This window comes from Leptidea sinapis, chromosome 22 (assembly GCF_905404315.1).
Source record: "Leptidea sinapis chromosome 22, ilLepSina1.1, whole genome shotgun sequence".
Lineage (NCBI taxonomy): Eukaryota > Metazoa > Arthropoda > Insecta > Lepidoptera > Pieridae > Leptidea > Leptidea sinapis.
This window is the reverse complement of record NC_066286.1, coordinates 3,356,408-3,379,872: the sequence shown is the minus strand read 5'-3', so window position 1 is coordinate 3,379,872 and position 23,465 is coordinate 3,356,408. Positions and strand designations below refer to the sequence as shown.

General features: G+C 34.5%; 1 protein-coding gene across 2 annotated transcripts in view; it reads left to right on the top strand.

Moving 5' to 3' along the window:
• Window positions 1–8,737: 8,737 nt before the first annotated feature.
• Window positions 8,738–23,465, top strand: part of LOC126970994 (alpha-N-acetylgalactosaminidase) — a 68,744-nt gene continuing 54,016 nt past the window's right edge. The window contains exon 1 of one of the 2 annotated variants that reach the window (XM_050817163.1): window positions 8,738–8,906. The gene's annotated coding sequence lies outside the window, so the exon portion shown is untranslated. The remainder of the gene's footprint in view (window positions 8,907–23,465) is intronic. The other variant, XM_050817164.1, reaches the window with a different exon arrangement.

Genomic DNA, 23,465 nt, shown 5'->3' with positions numbered 1-23,465 from the left:
TACAGGAGCGTTGCTGACCTTATAATGTGTCCAATAAATCTACATATGAATTCGTATACCGAACACACATTGGTGGCCCTTGAACCGGGGGCTTAGTATAGAGACCCAATGACAGGAAATCTACAATAAATTAACGCTAACGTTAATAATCTGTAATATTTATGAAAATAAGAAATAATAATAAAAAAACAATAAAAGTGTTTATTTTTATTTTATTTACATATTTGTTTAATGTTAATGATTACTATCTTGGAAAAAATTACTTCCCCGACCTATTACGATGGTAGCAAAGATTTAAGTATCTAAATATAAAAAATTATAAACAAATCATAAACAATAAACACAGTATGACTTACTTATTTGTTTTTTTTTTTATTTATGATATTTAAATCTCATGTATAATTATGAATTTGTGAGTGTAATAAATCACGGGTTCAATGTACTTTACATTCGCATTATAAACCTGCTAACAGGTTTTCACAAGATTAATGGTTTGATATATTATCGTTTGCTAATAATTTTCGTAGAACCGTTAAAAGAATTCAAATCCGAGATTTGTCTCAATAATGTAACGGGAATTTGATTAATAAAAATAAATATAAAGTAATATTATAAAAGGTCAGATTTTTTGTATATAATATATGCGTTGGTTTGTATATACAAACAAATGGATACACCCAGAAACTACGTAAGCTATTTAAGGTGCGTACAGATTGGTAAAACGTAACATGAAATGTATCATACAATGAAAGAATTCGCTGTACACATCGCGGCAATGTATCAAGGTTTGTTGTTAACCGACTTCGAAAAGGAGGAGGTTGTTAATTCTGGTATTTTCTTTTGTATGTACACCGATTACGCTGAGATTTACGATCCGATTTTCGTGATTCTTCTTTAGTTTGATGTGGAATGTTTGCCATTTGGCACTTGGCCCTGTAGTTTTCATTTTATCAACATTTTAATGAATATTTTTGTTAACATGGATGATGTTACTATAGTTCGTGTGCTGCTTTTTTAGGAGTTTTATTTAGGTTGATTATATATTATCATTACTAACCCGTTTGCCGATAAGTGGGTCGAAGGCACGAAGGCTACCTGTCATTCATAGCTAGCAAACGTTATTTACGATATTTTAGTGTCTCACAAGAACGTGAAATAGAGGATCTATATTATTTAAGGCACACGGAACCTTCCGTAGACCTACCCAATAGCTACTTAAAAATACTATTTAATATACGACAGTAAAAAGCAACGAAATCATATAGTTTACCTGATTACTAACACTAAAAAGTAAAATGTAAAAAACTACTTTTAAAAAAACCGACAAAAATTAATACTATAAAATATTTGAATAGAGATTTAATTTAATACAACTCTTATGCAAATCTTATACCTATAATACAAATAAAATACTATTATTTGTATGTACTACCTATTGATAGGTTTGAAGTCGGCGCCAAGCCAAATGTAATAGTAAGTACTCGTACCTACACTCGCCACGCGTGATTTTGAGTGGGATAGATTCGTCTAGAACCAAACAACCCAAGCGAGGAAGCACCCTTAGCATATATGTAATATTTTTAAATACATAAAATATTTTTTGCCTGACACAAGAGCAGCAGACCCCGAAAAGGCGTTACGAGCTGGATGCCGATAGTAGGACCTGGTCGGAACTGGCATAGGACCGCGATGAATGGAGTAAAGCAACGAAGGCCTTTGCCCAGCAGTGGGATCCGAGAGGCTCATAAAAATTATGACTCAGTGATAACTCAATTCCGATACAGAATTGAGAAAATGACCACGCAATTGGGAAAAATAGTTGCAGTGGTTTCTCGTTGCCTTTCTCTACCAGGCTGTTCCTGGAATATTTAAGCTACCAGATTACTGAAGCCTCATCTGATAATATTATTATATTATATATTCATTTAAATTTCGAACTGATGAACACAAAACGGGGAAAAATGCTGTATTTCGTAGTTCGCCATTGATTTTGAAAAGTAATTAATAGTATTTGATAAATTGAGTTCAAATGAGTGTGATAAACTTACTATATCGCCACATGTTCATGTCATATCACGACCGTGATCAACGCTCTTATTTGCAAAAAAAAACAATCACCATGACATTACCGAAAAAGCTAAGTACAAAGTAATCTGGTATTTAAATACTCGTTGAACTTATAACCGGGAAAATCTCTCATCACTCCGTGTCTTCATTATAACAATTATATAGGTATCAACAATTATAAAAAGAATTAAAATACTTTATACTGAATAAAATGGCTGACAATAGTCATCTCAAAGCGCTTCATTTGTCTTGGAGTCTTTCCTCCTTTCTTTTAGAGCTTGAACCCTTTCCGGTGTTTCGACTGTGCTAATATGACGATTATCAATCACCTGCAAAACTGTACTGCAGCCGGCTACTACTACTTACCAACTTGATAATGTTGATGTAATTTATTATTTTTAACTTCTTAGTTGCCCTCTTTTAAGTAATTCATTTCAGCCGGAAGACGTCCACAGTTGGTCAAAGGTCTCACGACGATCCGTCTGCGCTTTCCTCATCCAATCGCCGGAAAACCGGCGATTTTGACCAGATCGTCAGTTCATCTTGTAGAGGGCTTGCCAACACTACGTCTTCCGGTACGTGGTCGTCATTCAAGGACCTTACTACCCCAACGGCCATCTGTCGGTCGAACTATGTGACCTGCCCACTGCCACTTCAGTTTCGTAATAATCTGAGCTATGCCGGTGACGGTTGGTACCATCAGTTATTTTTTTATGTTAATAAGGTACAAAACGAGCAGGAAGTTCAGCTGATGGTAATTGATATGCCCTGCCCATTACAATGCAGCAAAAAGCCGTAATTTTTGCGCAAGTTTAGTCACTTGCGCAGGTCCCCGTGACATATAAGATGTTAAGTTTCATTTGCCCAGTAATTTCACTAGTTACGGCGCCCTTCAAACCGAAACCCAGTAATGCTTAAACATTACTGCTTCACGGCAGAAATAGGCACCATTGTGGTATAATCTAGCCGACATCCTGTCCAAAGGAATCTCCCACTTGTAAAATTATGTTCGTGACATTTATTTGAACCCTGCATGTGATTCCACATTCTCAAAGTCGCTTATTCCGGAAGTTAATGAGTAAAAATTATGAGTGCCATATTTGGAACTGCCCGAAATGTGTTAATAAGTTTGTTCGAAGATCTTGAATTCTCGGTCACCTTATTGATTCCAATTTTGGCTGTATATGTGTTATTGTTAGTCAGGTATACTGCGGATGGTTTATATAGGTACATATATTATAATAATAACGAAACAAGGTAAAAACTGTACATTGAATATTCCTTTAAAAAAATACTTTTACAATTCTAAAAACAATACTGAATCCAAAAGAGTACTTTATATTATTATTGTCTGTTTATCCATATTTCTGTTTATCTCTCTTTTCTATGGAAAAGGAGGACAAAAGAGCATACGGGTCACTTGGTGTCCAGAGGAATCACAGGAGCGTTACCAGCCTTTAAGGAAGGTGTACGCGCTTATTTTGAAGATACCCATGTCGTATCGTCCCGGAAGCACCGCACAAGGAAGCTCATTCCACAGATTTGTAGTGCGTGTAAGAGAGTTCCTTGAAAAACGCACTGTGGAGAAACGCCACACATCCAGATGGTGGGGATTTGGATTCGGTCCACCCGAGTCAATAATATCAAGCGTCGAGTACTGCCTGATGCGCAACAAAGTTCCTGGAACGGAAGCTGAATGCCTGAGGCAGGATATATCAGCCATTATTCATAAACAAAAAAGTCCGAAACCGAATATCCCTAGACAAGAGTTCCAGGCAAAATTTTCCTTACGCAAAAATCCTGATATCCTCATATTACGAGCAGATAAGGGCAACGCTATTGCAATCACGGCTACGAACAGAAAATTACACAGCTAGTCAGTGATACCAGCACTTATAAAAAGGTAAACTACATCCCCACAGCTCGTGTAACTTCCAAATTGAACAAATTCCTATCCTTTTTATCAGATGAAGAAAGAAAGCGATTGCGTCCCAAGAACCCAACACCCACAAAAATATATCTTCTGCCGAAAATCCATAAAACGAACTGGGGCCTTTACGTCCCATTGTGAGTCAAATTGCCGCGCCTACGTATAAAAGTTCACGTCACATGGCAAATATTTTGCAGACGGTGACCGGAAAAACACTGAGCTTTGTAAAAGACTCCACATATTTCATTCATCTATTAGAGGATATTAAAATCTGTAACGAGGAGATAATGGTTAGCTTCAACGTGGCGTCTCTTTTCAGTAATGTACAAGTAGTACCATCTTTAATTGCCAATAACATACCTACTGAGTACATGGGTTTAATAGAGTTCTGCCTTACTAGTAGCTATTTCGTCTGGCGAGGGGATTTCTATCTTATAGAATGATTCTATCAGATAGATGGAGTGACAATGGGCTCACCTATAGCACCAGTCGTGGCCAACATATTTATGGAACATTTCGAGGAGGAAGCGTTTAAGAATGCGCCAATAAAACCAAGATACTGGTAGAGATATGTAGACGATGTGTTTGCCTCTGTTCCCAGGAAAGGAGTAAGGACACTACTTGACCACCTGAACTAAATGCATCTGAAGATAGGTTTTACTATAAAGGAAGAAAAAGATGTAACCTTCCCATTTTTAGATGTACTGGTGAAACGCGAATCCAGTGATAGCCTGGTGCATATGGTATTTAGAAAACCCACACATACCGATCAGTAAAAGCAGATTCCCATCACCATCTGTCGAACTTGTCGTCTGTACAACGCACTCTCATTAATCGCGCCCTTCGTTTGTGCGATTCGCAATTTATTGAATCAGAATTGAGACACGTGCGGCAAGTGTTGGAGAGCAATGGTTACAACTGGCGACAGTGTTATCGACTGGCAAACCCGACCATCATACAGCGGCCTCAACATGTGGAGCGGGTCCCGGCATATCTACCGTACCGTACTAGATGAGAGGGGTAACGGATCAAATTGGACACCTATTACGCCGTAGATATAGTATTAGGACAATTTTCCGCCCCCTGATTGGTAGTCTTCTACGATCTCCTAAGGATCGGGACCCTCTAGAGAGCCCTGGCGTCTACGAAATTCCATGCGGGTGCGGCAAAAGCTACATTGGTGAAACGGGACGCAACATAAAAACCAGACTCACCGAGCACATCCGCAGTGTACGTAAGTTAGACAGCAACACCTCGGCAGTGGCAGAGCACGCCCTAAGCTCCGACACTTCTCATTATATTAGGTTCGATAGGGTGAAAGTATTGGCTCGCAATAAAAACTTTGTGTCTCGCAAGCTGCTGGAAGCCATAGAATTTGACCGTCGATCTAATTTTAATAGAGCAAGGGTTAGGCTCTGCCAACTACTTGGAAACCAGTGCTACAAAACGCGTCTCGCAATAAGACCCATAGTGCCGATGATCACGTAGTGGACATTGTGAGTACATTCTGTGCACCCGTGGATACCAATAGTGACTCAATGAAACCGTGCTCGTCATCACCGGCGCACCCCGCGCCCATAGCACCTCCTGCCCTGTCCAGCCGCGCACTACGAGCCCAAGTCCGCAGTAAGAGGTGGGACGTTATCGCGAACCCACCACACTCACCCTGATGAAGGACTTCCGAATGGTCCGACACTAGTCGGTACCGACACCGACAACAACGTGAGTAAAGCCGTATTAATAAATAATTTATCAAACCATACATCGAATTGATATTAAACTGTTTGGTTAACCTGGTAAATGCGGATGGTCGGGTAACAGCTAGTCGAATATAAAAATAGCATGATTTGTCATCATAATAACATAATATACAAAGAACTATCTACGAGCCACAATAGGGCTACTGGCCACCCAAGCGTTGGCAGCTATTTCAGTCAACGGATCAGCCTAGCTATCCAACGCGAAAATGCTGCCAAAATTCTAGGTACACTTCCTCGTGCTATAGCAAAAAGAATATCGACCCAAAACTCGATAACTTGTTAATAGTTTCTGTTAAACTCGGAACAAGTGTTAACTTTTTTGATCGGGTGGCTTGTTGGCGTGTCGAAATCTATCTATCAAATAGTCCCACCAATCGAATAATGCTCAAATACCACCAAATAATTACAATTCCAATTGGAATAACATCCCAGCGGATTTTAAATTTGCAATAAAAACTCGATTAAATCAATGCAAATAAGCAAGAACACAAGAACAGGTAGTAACAACATTAAGTAGTAAATATTAATTCTTAAAAGCATCCGAACTGTTCGCTGAATATTTATTGTGCGTGCCTAAATTTATTATGCTAAGCGTGGTAATAAAAATGATGGTTACATGATGGATCTTAAAGTTGTTTGGGATTCCGTATTCAAAATACTGAAATAAGACCCCATAACCTACAAGTCACAGAGGGCTAACTATCTTTAAGCAGTTTTTATAAATAGAATGCTCTATTAAGTAATGAGTTCTAAGTATAGCCCAGTCCCAGATTATATATTATTACAAACATGACTGCATTTATTATAAGCACGCTGTATGAAATAGAAAAATGGAAAATTTTCGGAAATGAATGTGAAGGATGTGTCGGACTGTTTCTATATCTTAGATTATGGTTACTGGACTTGTAAGTTTGGCTTCTGTTAGCGGCCTCTATAATTAAGCTGTTTCAAGCACTTATATGTTATACAAATAAAATTTGTAACCAAAATTTTGGAATTATGCGACATCTCGGATTCCGTCCGAGCGCTCTTACCAACTGAGCCAACCGTTCAAGTGACGCATGGTTCGTTAATCTTGATATGTCTTGTTCAACACTCAGGTTGTGGCTTCATATACAAGATCTACTTTACAGTTGATTACCTGCTCAACCCCAATATTCGCAACCTGAGAGTTAATTTGTATAATTAATCGCAGAAGTGAGGGAATGATATTATCACTTTCAAAATAACAAATTGTTTACACTTATAAGTTCTCTGGTAGCAAAAATATCAAAATTAACAAAACAAAGCGACAGGCAATTTTGATATTAATTTAATTTGAAAATAATTTAGAGTTAAAACCCAAGGAGATAAGAGCGAAGAACGTTTGTATGGGAATTATGACCACTGCCTAATGTATCGTCTTAATAAATAAAAAATAAATCGTCTTAAAACCTTCTGCAAGCAATTTTGAGTGGCTCCATCGACTGTCCTAGTCTACTTTCAGCCTTTTCATTAAACGCTCAATCTTTAAGATCGCGTCACACGCGCCTTTTACATGTTCCCAAACCTAATACAAATTATGCCCAAAATTCCATAATTCCGCGTCTGTCACGAATTTATAATAAACAGTACGCTGAGTTTGACGTATTTCACTTATCAAAAATTAAGTTAAAAACAGAAATAATAAAACATCATCGTAAAAAATAATAATAATAGGTAACGCAACACACACAAACACACACGCACACACACACACCACACACGCATACACACACCACACACGCACACACACACACAGACACGCGCGCGCTATTGTAATCTTTTATTTGTTAGTATATATAGTACATTTTTAAGTCTATTCTGTAAATATATGATTTCTTTTTATAATTTAAAATTTATGTAATCCTTAGTGGCTTTATGTAAAACCTAGGTTAATTTTGTAAACACAACAATTATTGTTGTGTACGCTGTTGATTACTTTTAATAAATAAATAAAATAAAAATAAAATAAAATAAATAACATTTACAACATCATATAATATATAGTAATTATAGTTTTGTAACAAATTACTCTGGTGAATTCTACTCTAGCTGATAGTGCTCCTTTGTAGACTCAATTAGACTTTATAACGGGAACATGAGTTGCGTTGTTACAAAACAACCTAAAGCTTATGTAATCACAAAGTGTTCCGCCATAGGAACCCTATTACCTCACACTGCATCCGTCACTCTGAGGCTCCCTTTAATTGCATACCGAAAGCAAACATTACTTTAACGTAAATCCTTTGACTATTTAAAATAATAACTAACTAAATAAATAAATTATTTGGAACAATTTGACTAAACTAATTCTAAGTAACAAGTAAAACGATACTAGCTACAAAAGTATAATCTGCAGATACAAAAATGAATGATGTTCCATGCACAAAGATCTAAATCTAATATATAAAATTCTCGCGTCATGGTGTTAAACATTGAACTCCTCCGAAACGGCTTGACCGATTCTCATGAAATTTTGAGTGCATATTGGGTAGGTCTGAGAATCGGACAACATCTATTTTTCATCCCCCTAAATGTTAAGGGTGGTCCACACGAATTTTTTTTTTAAATTTTGACATTTTTTTTTAAATTTGTTTGATTATGAGTGAGCATTAAAAATACATACAACTTCAAATTTTCTCCCATCTACGATCAACAGTTACTTTTGTATCGCGATTTTAAAATCGGCAATACAACGTTTGCTGGGTCAGCTAGTATATATTATATACTAAGTTAGTTACTTGATAATTAAAAAAAATAATACAGAACATGCGACTTATATTATAGCGAAATCTTAAAACTTGACTGTATTTCGACAGAAGGTTTATATTGATTTTGGTACGGAATTCTCAGTTGGAAATGGACTCGAACTTATCATCGATATTTGGAAGTGCCAAACCTGAATTAAAAAAGAGGGGGTTACGGTACGGTATTGACCGACGTTAGGGGAATGAACTAGTAGGGAAGGGATCTGTGAATGTCAGTCGGTGTTCGTCGGTGAACGCGGCTGCCTGTGAGACATTCACGAACAGCAAGTGAATTTGAAATCGTTCATTTGGACGAGTGTGTGAACGTGGTCTTATAACATCGGAGGATTTTCGATACTACATATTACACTACACTTGAACGTAAGTTAATTTATTTATATCTACTTAATGATAATCACAGAGAAATTAAATTATTATCAACTTTATTATGTCATATTTTCTATAATAATATTTAACTTTTTAAATAGACATATTATAATGTTAGTATTTTGAGGATTGGTAGGCGTTCCTTAAAATATATTTTACGGACTTCGAAAAATAATAGATAGGAATTATTTATCAAATGAATTATTTAAAAATAATATTAGTCAAAACACTGTTTATTAATAATTAAAGCATAACTTTAAGTTATGCTTATATTGTCAATAAATATGTATTGAAAATTTATTAGAAAGTAGATAAGGTTTCGAACAGAGCGGCAAATTAAGTTGTTTCACCTAAAAACCTACAAAATAGTATACATATAATAATATAATATTATTAAAATGATTATATCATTGCCTGACACAGATAGTAAAATCGTTTGATACATTATAAATTATTTTAAATTGCCAGTTATGGTGTGCTCATCCGTTCCACATTTCTGCGCTAGAAAAGATTTAAACGAGATTCATTACTTAATCGAATACAGAAAGCTACAAGAAGTGTTTATATTAATTGATTTACTCTGTGTTATATCTATGTACAATGTTTTATTCAGAATAATTAACACGATACCTCTTTTGAACTATTTTAAAAAAGAATAATGTCATCTGTATAATATATATATATAGAACGGGGCGCCTGTTTCCTATTTATTTAATCTTATTTTAAAACCCTGTTCATCCGGAATTAGGAACTAAATCTTATGAATGAAAAACGAATACCGGGAGACGTTTTGTTATGATTTTTTAGTGGAAAGCGCCATTTTGGTTCATATTTGATACCTCATATACAGTCGTAGGTAACATTCGAATATCTGTTTTTAAGGAGGATTTATATAAAACATCTTTTAAGTAAATTTTTCACAAATATTTCCGGATGTTTTCTTACGAAGTTGAAGACAATGGTCCGTGTTTATATTCATAAAATTGTTTTAAAGCTAGAATAGATTTATTCATTTGAAACTATGAATTGCAACGTGAATAAAGATTAACTTTGAAATTCTTTTATAAATTATAATTATATTTAATTATACCTATATTTCTGTATTTTATCTCTAATAAGAAAAATAAATTTAAAAAGAAAGATAAATTTTGATTTTCCCGTTTCTCGCACACGGAAGTATTTTGAAAGCCCTGTAACATAAAAAGAATGAAAGGTCTGTATATTGTATCTACAATAGGGTTTGACCGAGCCTTTACTTCTCATAAAGGCCGATTCATAAGTCTAACTCCATGTCCACTGCTGTCAACACTACACAGTACGTTCAGGATATTGGAACACCGAAAATAATGAGCGGTATCTCGTTTGCATTAGTTACATTAAGATTTATGCAGGCGTGTGTCAATTTGCACTTTACGTACGAAACCTTTCCATACGGGCGTGAGGAAACCTCGAAGTAGATAAGCTGTCGATTGTCAATTTTATCTCTTTTGTGAAAAGTCCATCGGACTATCAGATCATATTATATCGTAAGCGATCTTCTCTCCTTCCTACAAGCACACAGCCAGTCCGAGGTTTGAGTCTCCTTAAGAGACGCACCGCAACTGTCTTGCGTAGCATTTGCGACCTCCACGGCCCACGTCCTATGTTGCTGTATAAGCCTTTAGGGCTGACAGCACAGAAGAGGTTTTTAGTCAGTTGGGGGTGTTTATACCCGAGCCCGACATATGTGCCACGTTTCGGAATCTAAGTAGGTAAATTTATTTTCCTTTTCTTCGCCTATCCTATGTCATATGTACCTACATATATTACTTTCGATCATTGTTTGATCGGAGTAAGAGTCGCTTTACAACACGGATAAGCATCATTTTTAGATAAAAAAATCAAATGTACACATTACAATTAGGTACCTAAATAGGCAAAATAAGTTGGTAAGTCTGTCATCTGTCATGTGCGAGCGGTGATCGACCTTACAGCACCTTAAAGCATCAAATAAATAGCTAAGTACCTATAAAATGGCGCATATTATGCTATCGTATTATGGTCGCTCACCTCAGACCTGAGTTCTACTACTAATTCATCGATGTATTATTAGTCCACCGCTCTGACGATCTGAGTACGTTTGAAAATGAATCTGATTTGCGGCGATTTAAGGTAACTATAAAACGTGTAATCAATGGTTCATTCTGTGGCTAAATGTATTTGAAATCCTACGCGTAGCAGCTGTCCTCAAAATGACATTTAAGTAAGTAAATGTATCTTTATCCTATAAAGGATACATTGCGTATAAGAACAAAACTTCAAGCGAATTGCTAAAATCTTAAGTGTACTTCTATTATTATTACATATGTCGTCTAGTAAGAATATTTAATTCAGTTATCATTTTGATTTATAACTATATTTACAATACTATGACTGGAAAATTTATTGAATTAGGCGTTACTTTGCGGAAATCCATAATTATACAAATGATTTAAGTTTTCTTTATTGTAAATTCCGCCAATATTTGTTTTTAAAAACAATTCGACACGTGTTTCGCCTCTACACGAGGCATTCTCAGGACGTGTTATCTCGCCAAAATTTCGTCGAGACGAGAATTGTTTTAAAAAAAAAACAAATATTGGCGGAATTAACACTAAAGAAAACTTAAATCATTTGTATAATACTATGACTACAAAAAATTAAAACTATCATTACGTGGAAGCGTACCAAGATTTCCGCGTTGGATAGCTAGGCTGATCCGTTGACCGAGATAAAATGTAATTAAATTAAAAAAAAATATTATATAAATGTTATAAAATAAAAAAATATAAAAATTCTAGATGTTATACCCATGCATTTCTTTCATTAAAATCAAAAAAGATATGTATATTCTAATGTTGGAAAGTTTGCTTATGAGTATTTTTAAATTTAAATTGACACCCACTGCAAAATATAATACAGATTATCTAAATATTTATTTTAATCGTTATACTATATTTTTAAAAGTATAGTACGTAGCCTCGTCGTAAAATATTTAAATCTAGAATGTAAATATGTTATTTTTAAATACATATTATTAATACCCTACGTATTTCGCAAATAATTTACAAAAAAAGACACAGTCTGTGAACACAGTCGTGTGCAATGATTAAATTAATATAATTCAGTCACTGAGATTATTGAAATCATTTTAATACGCGGATGCTAAACTTCATTTGCATATAATTATACAGAATAGGTATTTATTACAATTATTATAAGACAACCTTGCAATGAGTATGTTGAAAGAGAACGATTTTGTAACTTGCAAAATTTAAAATGAATGAAATAAAATTTCGCAAGAATTTTAAATGTACCAAGACTGTTTTGGTTAATCAAAATAAAATACTTTTGTTTAATTCTTAATTATAATAAAATTCAAAATTAGTGAGACTGAGTGCTAATTTGCTTATATAATCAATAAAGGTTTCGTTTTCATACGATTCCAGTATAAAAATCACAATAAGTTATAGTAACCTTTACTATACTAACGTTTTTTAATATTGGTAACGAGTAATGATACTTGAACTTGTGGCGTATAGTAAGATGATGAAATAATAGTTTTGTTTTTGAACCTGGAGACACCATCGAGTTAAACAAACTAAGCGATTTATTTATGGTTCTAGTTATAATGAACTTGCGGCGTATAATCGAAATTACTTGCATAAGAAATAAGTTTAAAAAGCTATGAGCAGAGTTGTTAGTGATCCTACCTACTAAGCTAGAGGTCCCGGGTTCGAATCCCGGTAGGTGCAAGCATTTATATGATGAATATTGATGTTTGTTTCCGCGTCATGTCATATGTATTTATGTATGTTTAAGTAAGTACAACCCATAACACAGGCTATATATGCCTAATTTGGGCCAAGATAATTTGTGTAAAAAGTGTGTCAATATTATATTATTATAAGACTAACTGCATACTTTAATAATTAGAAGCGATACAGTTACCTATACAAGTTTTCCGGGTTTTCTTTAGTTAGTGTTACTTAGTTATTTGAACTTGTGGCAAGTAAGAGACGGTGGAAATCGTTGACTAAACAATAACAAAGTAAGTAAAATTGTTTTGTTTCAGCATTCATCTTTGGTTTCAGCGTATAAGCCACATATTTAAATATTATAGTCTCATAAAAAACCGCGTCTAACAGTTAAAAGCACAGATCTGGTTTGGAATGTAACATATATTTGTAACAAGATGTATATAACACGCTTGCTTAAAATTCAGGGCGTTTTTTGAGGACAATTACTGGTTTTCAACCTTTATAACCTTCACCTTGTTTCGAAGGTCTTTAAAGAAAGTACTTTTGTATGCTGTGTGTCAGTTTTGGGTTGAGCATTAGCGTGAAGGTATAATAATACAGAACAAACCTTGTAATTTACATAAGATAATTTTAACGAACAATATTTTTATTACATTATTACTATATTTTAAAACTGTTTACTGAATAACACCACCAATGCGATTAGATATTTTTTTACTATACTACTGATACTCGTGTATCATATCAAAGTTGGTGAATTAACTATCAAACATCAAAAAACTTAGATAAATATTAATAATTCGTACACATAATATAGTTATATTTACGTAGGTATATACTTTTCAACACAACAGCCAAATTAACTATTGACTCAAGGAATCTATAGCTTAGGTGTGTTTTAAAATGTTAGAACCCGCTGAGCTTTTTTTTTGAAGTTTATAAAAAGAAACCATTGACGTTCCTACAATTTACGACTAGACTCACAAGAACGCTCAAAAATTGTCTGGGGTAAAACTATGCCTACGCTTCTATTAGGAAGAGTTTTCGTTTCGACCGCGCTTTGAATACAACGCCACGCAATGACAAAGTGTTTAGTGAAAAACTGTTCAAATAGCATATCCAAACTTAAAAAGGATGGAGAGTCGTATTTCAAGTAAGTGTCCCTTTAAATTATAAAAATGTGTAACTAACTTAAAGTTTTCTTTGCAAAATATTTACAATTCAATCGCTAAAACAAAATTACTCGTGTTCGCGTCCGTCTAGCGCGTGACGCAGTGCTACTACTAATTTTCAACAGATTTTTCCATTTGTATAAAATTCTTCTTTGATGTTCGCAAACTTCTCGGAGCTGACACAAATAAACAATGTCATAAAGTTAGCAAAATTATTACGATACATAAGATCACTAATGAATATTCCGATTGGAAACATATACAAATGCAAACATTAAGCTCAAATTTCCGGCTCCCCAGTAACACTAACCAGTTCCGCAACACGCGTGAAAGTTAAATTATTACGAAAACAAACAACAGTTGCAACATCTACATTGCTGCTTTTGTTCTAACACTACATACAGTTTTAGTTCAACGAGCACGCAACGGTACATGTGTATTATTAATTTACTCCTAATGCACGTGTTGTACTTTCTTAATTCTTTCGCATTAATATAAAATGCATTCCTTTCCTTGAAATTGATTCCTATGGACTTCTGTTTCGAAAACAAATTGAGCTCTGAGTGAGTAGGTATATTCTTTTTTTCACGTTCTTTTAAAAGAATACAAAATATCCAAACATCTTATAGGGTTTGTTACTAAATAATATTACGATCTTTTAACTATTCTACATAGCTCTAACTTTCTTTTTGTTGATATTGTATCTACTGGTGGTACATGCTCCTTTCCACAGGAAGCCGGCTAGATTATGGGTACCACAACGGCGCCTATTTCTGCCGTGAAGCAGTAATGTGTAAACATTACTGTGTTTCGGTCTGAAGGGCGCCGTAGCTAGTGAAATTACTGGGCAAATGAGACTTAACATCTTATGTCTCAAGGTGACTAGCGCAATTGTAGTGCCGCTCAGAATTTTTGGGTTTTTCAAGAATCCTGAGTGGAACTGCATTGTAATAGGCAGGGTGTATCAATTACCATCAGCTTAATGTCCTGCTCGTCACGTCCTTTATTTTCATAAAAAAAACATGTCATAGACTTTCTATACACTAGGATATAAACAACCAAAGCGTGCGAGACAGAAGAGCATGTCTAACAGAGATACAGCAAGATAGAAGTGAGCGAATGACAAGTTGTAAGCTTGTCAGTCAAACTGGGTTACAATCGTCGTAAGTTGTCGTCAACCACGTTTGGCATTAGCTCCTATAAATACAGATATCGCGCGAGTTGAATGCAGTCGGGGCCTGGGCACCTATTACGAAAACCGAAATACGTAGTTTCGGTCCGAAACGAAAGAACGACGAACTTCGATTTAAATCCTATTACCAAAGTACTTCGGATCCGAATAGTGCGGACGTAATTCGTTTCGGAACCGTAGACATAAAAAAATTGTACAAAGATGATATGAATGTACATACTTATATTACCGGTAAATCGTGCCAAAACCGATAGCAAATTAGAAATTTAAAAATAAGTTTTTCGTTGTGTTAACATGTATTTAAATAATGGAATTGCTTTATATTCCGTTTAAGTTATCTATTTAAAAAATAATCCTATTTTACTGCAAGAAAATATGCTTTATTAGTTAAATTAAATTTGCCGTATCATGTCATCTACTGCATTATATTTTTATTTAGTCTCTGGTAGTTTAACATACTTTCGCGGTTTTTTAGTTTAAATTTTTTCAGAAGTAATGTGAAAGTTATATGCGAGTAAGTATTATTTAGAATAGAATAGAAACACTTTATTAGCAATAAAAAAACACTCACACAAAAAAAAACAATTTATAATATTAATTAGTATAGTAGTATTTAATTATTAATATATAACAAGAAATACTTACTTATAGATTTCAGAAAAATTTAGAAGGCATCCTGGGCGAAAGTAAAAGAACTAAATAATAATTTTAAAAATATAATATATGATAAATTTAATCCCTTTTTTTATTTATATGTACAAAAATCTCTCTCTTTATCTGCAACAAAAGAAATAATATTTTTTTGTGTTTACACGACTATACACAAATTTTTATGATTTATTAGAATATAATTTGTTGAATATTGAACAGACTAGTCTTCATCTTATCTTTTTATTTTATCACTTACAGGCAGATTGCAATAATAGTTATATCTAGTAGATTATTATTCTTAAATTTCTGTTGAGTAATTATTGTATTACCTCATTTCGTGTGCGTGGTGGTCATGCTATTGGTTCATCCTGCTTTGCATTTCATCTTCCCCGACTGAACACACATGTTATGTAAAACACAACATGCGACTGTGATTTGTGATCTTTGCGACCATTCCTGGCTTGTAATGGAGCTCCTTTATAACTAATAAAACTTATTTATTATTTGATAGAGGGATCAATCCCTCTCGTATTTTTATAGTGGCTTTATTACTATAATCTCTTCACAAAGTTTTTCAAATAAAGTATGATTATGGCGATAATTCATAACAAATTAGGGAATCAACCATCGGGAATTTGTTTATTTAATAAATATTGCCGGAGTCGACGTCGCTCTCTTGCTCTTTCAAGGTTATCTCCGTACAAGAAGACCTCTTCGTACATTGAAAACGTGCCATTTTATAATAAAATAAATATGTTTTATCTAAAACGAAACATATAAGTCTGTCGTTAAAAGTGACGTTGTTGTTACGACCATAAAAATGTCAAACAACGAAAACGTAAGTGTCGAGTGAATTTGGGAATAAGGTAAACGAAAGACAAAATGTCTAATCTCGAACTTCGTTTCGATCTTCGGATTCGAAACACTTTCGTAATAGAAAAATGTACGATCCGTCAACCGAAACTTCGTATTTCGATTTTCGTAATAGGGCTCCTGAGGTAAAGAGCGACAGTTATCGTACGCTTCCCATGTTATAGCGTTAATACTAAAGTTGAGATCATGTGTATTTTAATTTTATTTTAAAAATGACTGATCGGACTCCATTAGGTTCCGTTCCAAAAAAAAAACGAGTTTTCATTCATCACCAAGCACGAGAAATGGCGAAAAATGTTTTAGACATATTGTCTTAAAGAAAGGCGGAACATAATTTTGAGATTTAATTATTAGATTAAAATTATGCAAAAATTAATATTTGTTTAATTTTATCGATACATTCATGACGATCAATTATAATTAGATCACATCACTATCGCATTCCTGAACTCTACATTCAACTAGTGCGTTATTTGTATTTTGAATATTAATAAACTAGCTTAGCACTAGCTAACGTACACATTGATAATTTAAAACAGTGGAAGAAAATAGCTGTCAGCGCTTAGATTTTTAGTAGCACTATATCTTTCAATTCGATTCAAATTCAAAAGAGCAATTCTTGTCTATAAATATACTAGCTGACCCAGCAAACGTTGTATTGCCGATATTAAAATCGCGATACAAAAGTAACTGTTGATGTATGTAAAATACATCAACAGTTACTTTTGTAGGGGTATGTTACTGTAGGGGTATGAAAAATAGATGTTGGCCGATTCTCAGACCTACTCAATATGCTCACAAAATTTCATGAGAATCGGTTAAGCCGTTTCGGAGGAGTCCGGGAACGAACATTGTGACACGAGCATTTTATATATAAGATAATCTGAATCTCGGAAACGGCTCCAACGATTTTAATAAAATTTTGTAAACGGGTAGTTTCGGGGGCTAAATCTAGCTAGGTTTCAATTTAAAAAAAAAATGTTTTACCCGTGTTTAATGAGAACAAAGCTATAATAACATTACAATACAAAGGTAAATTTTGTCACTATATAGAAGACTATAATAGCTCAGATGGGACATTGAGTGATCCGGAAAGCAGAAGACCCCGGTTCGAAACCAGATGTCCTATTAGTTTTATTTTGTTCAAGCTTTGTACCTTCTTAAAAATCCGAGGCTCGGTTTTCCAGACACTATATACTAATAGACAATTAACAATGTGACGTAAGTAACAACGAGTCGTTCCCCGTTAATGAAATACTAGAGTAATTAAATTGTAAGCGTCGAGTGTTCGTGATTGTAACGATGAAAAAAGATTAGTTATAATAGAAGAGAAAACATTATAACCACTGTTTATTCACAGAAATGAATAAATCGTTTGTTAACGCAGTTCATTGATACTCGGGGAATCAAAGGATCGTGTTATAAGGCTTACCTTGATCGAATCGCAATTGGCTACTTGATTCCTATTCAAAAAGTGTCTTACAATTATTTATTTTATCCTCTCACATAAATTTTTTCAGTGAATTGGTGTTCTTTTAATAAACAAAAATCACGAAAAATGGTCACCTTTTTTGCTCTTAATAGTGATTATCATTATTATAACAATAGAAATAAGGGATTGCTTGTAACTAATTCTAGTAGGCTTCGTAAGATACATAATAGCTTTAAGGGTAAATGTATACACTTCTATAATAAAGTCCCAGCCACTGTTCAGGTATTATCTATAAGTAAATAAATTTAAATGTTTTATAAAAAAATGGCTCTGTCGTAAATCCTATTACTCCACTGCTGAATTATAGACTAGAATAGATTGTGATTATTTTATAGCGATAGAAATGACTGTACAATATTGTATATTTTTATTGAAAAGAGCGCAAAAAAAGAATGCTGGTAGAGTTTCTTGCGCCGCTTCTTTTCTCTCAGAGCGCCATTTGTTTCCGAAGCGGTAGTAGTATCTAGTAGTTATTTGAAAAGACATCAAAAATAATTCTAAAGGAATCAATTGTGAGAAAATAAATGCCTTTTATGCCTTTTTAAATAAAATAAATTTAAAATGTTGCGCTCAAACAGTCAGTCAAAATAAACAACAAAATACTCTTTTATACGGTACTAACTAAAAAAATATAAGCAACAGATGTTTGATATAATGTGACGTCACACACAACAGGCAACATGGTCGTCACGTTTAGGTTGTTTTAGTCAATAGATAAAAGATCGCAAATTATTTTTACATTTTTATTTATGGAAGGAGAGGATAATCAAGCGTCACCTGTTGTTAAATGATCACCGCCGCCCTCATTCTCTTGCAACACCGGAGGAATCACAGGAGCATTGCCGGCGTTTTACAAAAGTGCGTGCTTTTTCGAAGGTCGTATCGTCCCGGAAGTCCACACAAAGAAGCTCATTCCACAACTTGGTTGAAAGTGGAAGAAAGCTCCTTGAAAAATGTGGTGGACCGGCACTCATCCACAAATTTAAAATACTTACAATGTACAGTTTTACAGAATAAATATTCTAAAATTATTGTTTAGTTATTTATTGTATCTTTTATTATAACAGCTGTCATGTAGATTATAAAATTATGCTCGTCATTTGGGACATAGATGATAAGTCTCATTAGCCCAGTAATGTCACTAACTACGAGACCCTTTCGAACTAAATATAATAATGCTCGTACATTCCTGCTTCACGGCAGAAAACAATTGCCAAGTGAAAGCCGGATTCGCGCACGAAGGGCTCCCTACCATCTTTAAGCCGTATATAAAAATGGCAAAAAAAATCACAGTTATTGTATCCCCCGTCTCTTGTCTTTCCCATCGCGCTCTATGGAACTGAAACTTTGACCCTGAAATCGATTGACAGACAACGGATTAACGCGTTTGAGATGTGGTGCTGGCGCCGCATGCTAAGGATACCATGGACGGCTTACCGCACTAACGCCTCGATCCTTAAACAGCTAAAAATAGGGAGCAGTCCACGTCTATCCACTACATGTCTGCAGCGGATGATGAGATAGATACTTTGGCCACATTGCACGACGCGGTGCTGATAGCCTAGAACGTTTGATGGTCACCGGGAAAATTGAGGGAAAGAGACCAAGAGGCCAGAGCCCACGACGCTGGTCTGATCAAATATCCGAGCAGACTAACCAACCCATCAGCATCGCACTCCACCATGCGACAGACCGAAACAGATGGAGGAAAGCTGTAGACGAACTTAAGCGGAGTCACGATCCTCAGCAATGAGGGAACGACTGTGAAGAGAGAGTATATATGCCAGGGGCAGCCCCTTAAATAAATATTATTTTATTGTGTTTTTTTTTTTGTATTTATTGTTATAGCAGCAACAGAAATATATTATCTGTGAGAATTTCAACTGTCTGTCACGGTTCATGAGAGACAGTTCAGACAGGCTGCAGGACAGCGGAGTCTCTGGCTAAAATCTATCGAGCGTACTTAGTCATAGCTAGTTACTTAGAAGCGAAATAATAGAAATTTAAAGAAATTAAAAATTCCCGAAACAAGTATATCATTAGTGTCATCGAGCCCTCACCACATGGCAATAAAAATTTATAATCACATCCCAAACGAAATTAAAAATAAAGAATTCTCTATTTAAAAGACATCTTAAAAATTTTTTACTTTCAAATTGCTTCTACGATTTACCCGAATTTTTTAATTACACTAAGTGTGAAAATTAGTTACAATATAGTACAAGTGTATTTTTAATAGCATAAGAATGTATAAAATGTATAAGACTTATTTATTTTATGTATAACATTGCTGTGCCCTTGCAGGGCGTCACATATTGTCTACCCATTAATATACCACCCTACTGTAAAATGTGACTTGCAATAAAATATTTTGATTTGATTTGATTTGATTTGATTTGATTTGATTTGATTTGATTTGATTTGATTTGATTTGATTTGATTTGATTTGACTTTGCTCATACTTAACTTAGCTGAGTGTAATAAAACACGAACTTGACTTTTTATTGGGCTCACTGTAATTTCAACTAACAAATGAGCATGAAAACAAAATCAAAGATTATGCTTGGCTTACACTCAGCTAAGTTTAATGTAAGTAAAGTCTGAGTAAAATCTAAGTACGCTCTATAGATGTCAGCTTTAGCAATAGGGTTCCGTTTTTACCTTTTGAGTATGGCACCCCTACAAACTACTACAGCTGACATTAAAATTATTACATATACATATAGATAACATTTAAACATACATTGTTAAGATCGTAGTTAATTTATACGTCTAGATAGAATGTGACAGCTGTGAAATCGTCGAAAAATAATCGCGAGTGTAAGACGTAGCTTGTCACCCACACTAAAGTGATAAACCTGGCCTGTTTTCATCGGTTGTCGAGCAGCAAAAGGCTCTATAACGTATAAATGATCTAAGGTTAAGATGTTAATACAATAAAAATTCATTATTGTTTTCTGTTAAGCTTCGATGCACGAGAGATTGTAATTAGAGCACGTAATCTGTTCACAGACTTGTTTTTCTTGATTACTGTTAGCGACCAGCATTCTAAGACGACGTAATATCTTACGTCAACATACTAATATCCCCGTGTCTTTATGCCGTACGTTTATAAATATCTTAAATAAATCGCGACTTCTTATTATATAGTAACCATATTATTGATATATATTGACACACTTTTCACACAAATTATCTTGCCCCAAGTTAAGCATATATAGCCTGTGTTATATATAGTTAATATACTTACTTAAACATACATAAATTCATATAAACATACATAAATACATTTAAACATCCATGACTCGGAAACAAACATCCATATTCATCATATAAATTCTTGCACCTACCTGGATTCGAACCCGGGAACTCTAGCTTAGTAGGTAGGATCGCTAATCACTCAGATATACAGGTCGTCGAATATTAGTTTATGTTACATGCATATATACAAAAAAATCATATTATATCTACCATTGTTAAGGCAGACTTTGCAAATCCGACTACAACGAAAAAGTCATTTCATTTTTCGGGTATATATATAGCTTATGGCTCCTTTGCACAGGATGCCGGTTAGATGATGGGTAATGCAACGGCGCCGATTTCTGCCGTGAAGCAGTAATGTGTAAGCATTATTGTGTTTCGGTCTGAAGGGCGCCGTTGCTAGTGAAATTACTGGAAAAATGAGACTTAAGAACTGATGTCTTAGGGTGACGAGCGCAATTATTGTAGTGGCGCTCAGAATTTTTGAGTTTTTCAAGAATCCTGAGTATTGTAATGGACAGCTGAACGTCCTGCTCGTATCGTCCCTTATTCTCATAAAAAAAAGATGACGAGAGCAAATTGCGATTCCACTCAGTAAATTGGGGTTCAATTAAGAATCTTGATGAGCACTACAATTTAATAGTCAGGACGGGTCATTTACCATCAGATGCACGTTTTGCTCGTCTCGTCCTGTTTAGATAAGATTATCACCCTGATCAAGCTCTAGTCTTAGCATTTGTCTGCAACGAATCTGTTTTGAATTCTGACTAAATTTTGTTCATTTTATTAAAAATTCCAGCGTCAACAACCGGACATGACGTCAAAATTCAATTGATACCCGCATCACGCTCATGTTCTGCGCGTTACACAAGAAAATATTTGCCTCGCATGACAACATTGTGAAATTTCGACACCTCGTTGTCTGCCGGTTGTTTTACTTCCGAACCAGCAACACAGCTTTAGACCTCTGTTTTTTTAATGTCCATCAAGACAGTCACTTTTCGTTTGCGTCTTCTCATAAGAAAATATTGTTTTTATAAATATCTTAACAGAATTTTTTTCAGACAACCAACTTGCTATATTTTGTTGGCACCATTTCACATCCATCTCTCCGCCCCCGGGCGCGCTTATTGGTCAAATCAAATAGCACGCGCTTCATCGCTTTCCTGTAACACATTCCGTAGCTTTTCACCAAATCATTCCCATAAAAATATCCAGCAACTGAGAGTAATAATAATAATAATATAAAAAAATAAGAGAGCTTGTATTAAAATTTAAAACTAAACTTAAGAAATATTTATTGTCAACACTGCCTTAAAATTAAAATTAGATTTTTTATCAATATTTGTTAATTACACTTGTATAAACTCAATGTTCTAATAAGCATTAATGTATAACAAGAGACTTGATCCTGCAGACAAACTGTCCAAACGGTTTTGCGGGACTATGTTAGCTTTTAAGATTCTTTCTGTAAATAATTAATAGTATAAATAAATAAATAAAATAATAAATGTACCGTGATGCAAAAAGGTTTGCAATCTCTGCCTACTTCTCTTGAAGACTACGTTTACAGTAGCACCTTTGTATAGAATTAACACCTTCGTTCGTTGTAACTCCAAAAAACCGGTCAATTATTGCAAGTCGTATCTCACAGAAAGGGTTCCTTGCCTTCGTTCAATGTAATAAAAAAAAACATTTAAACAAAAGTTAATCATAGCACAAACAAAAGACACAACTGCTTATTGCATCGCTCTACTAACTCAATATGTCTATCAGCTTTCAAGGTCACAATCATAATTTAAGATCCGTCTCAGCAAATTATCTCGTGGGCTCAAACAAAGGCATGTAACTATTGTAGGATTATAAATAGGCGGTCGTAATATATCATGAAAACAATTAATAAACCAACGTACAAACAACACCATTAACAACGGAACAAACAAAAGAATCCATTAAATTAAAGCACACCTTGATTGAACTTGCAAAATGTTACCGTTGAGTCAGCTTTAGATATTTTGTTTCATATAAGGTGGGAGTTTAGTTTTGAATTCTGTGTTTATTATAGTTTGGTTATAACTGAATTCATATAATATGTAAATTCGCAAGGTTGCGCTTTAATAAATATGATATAAA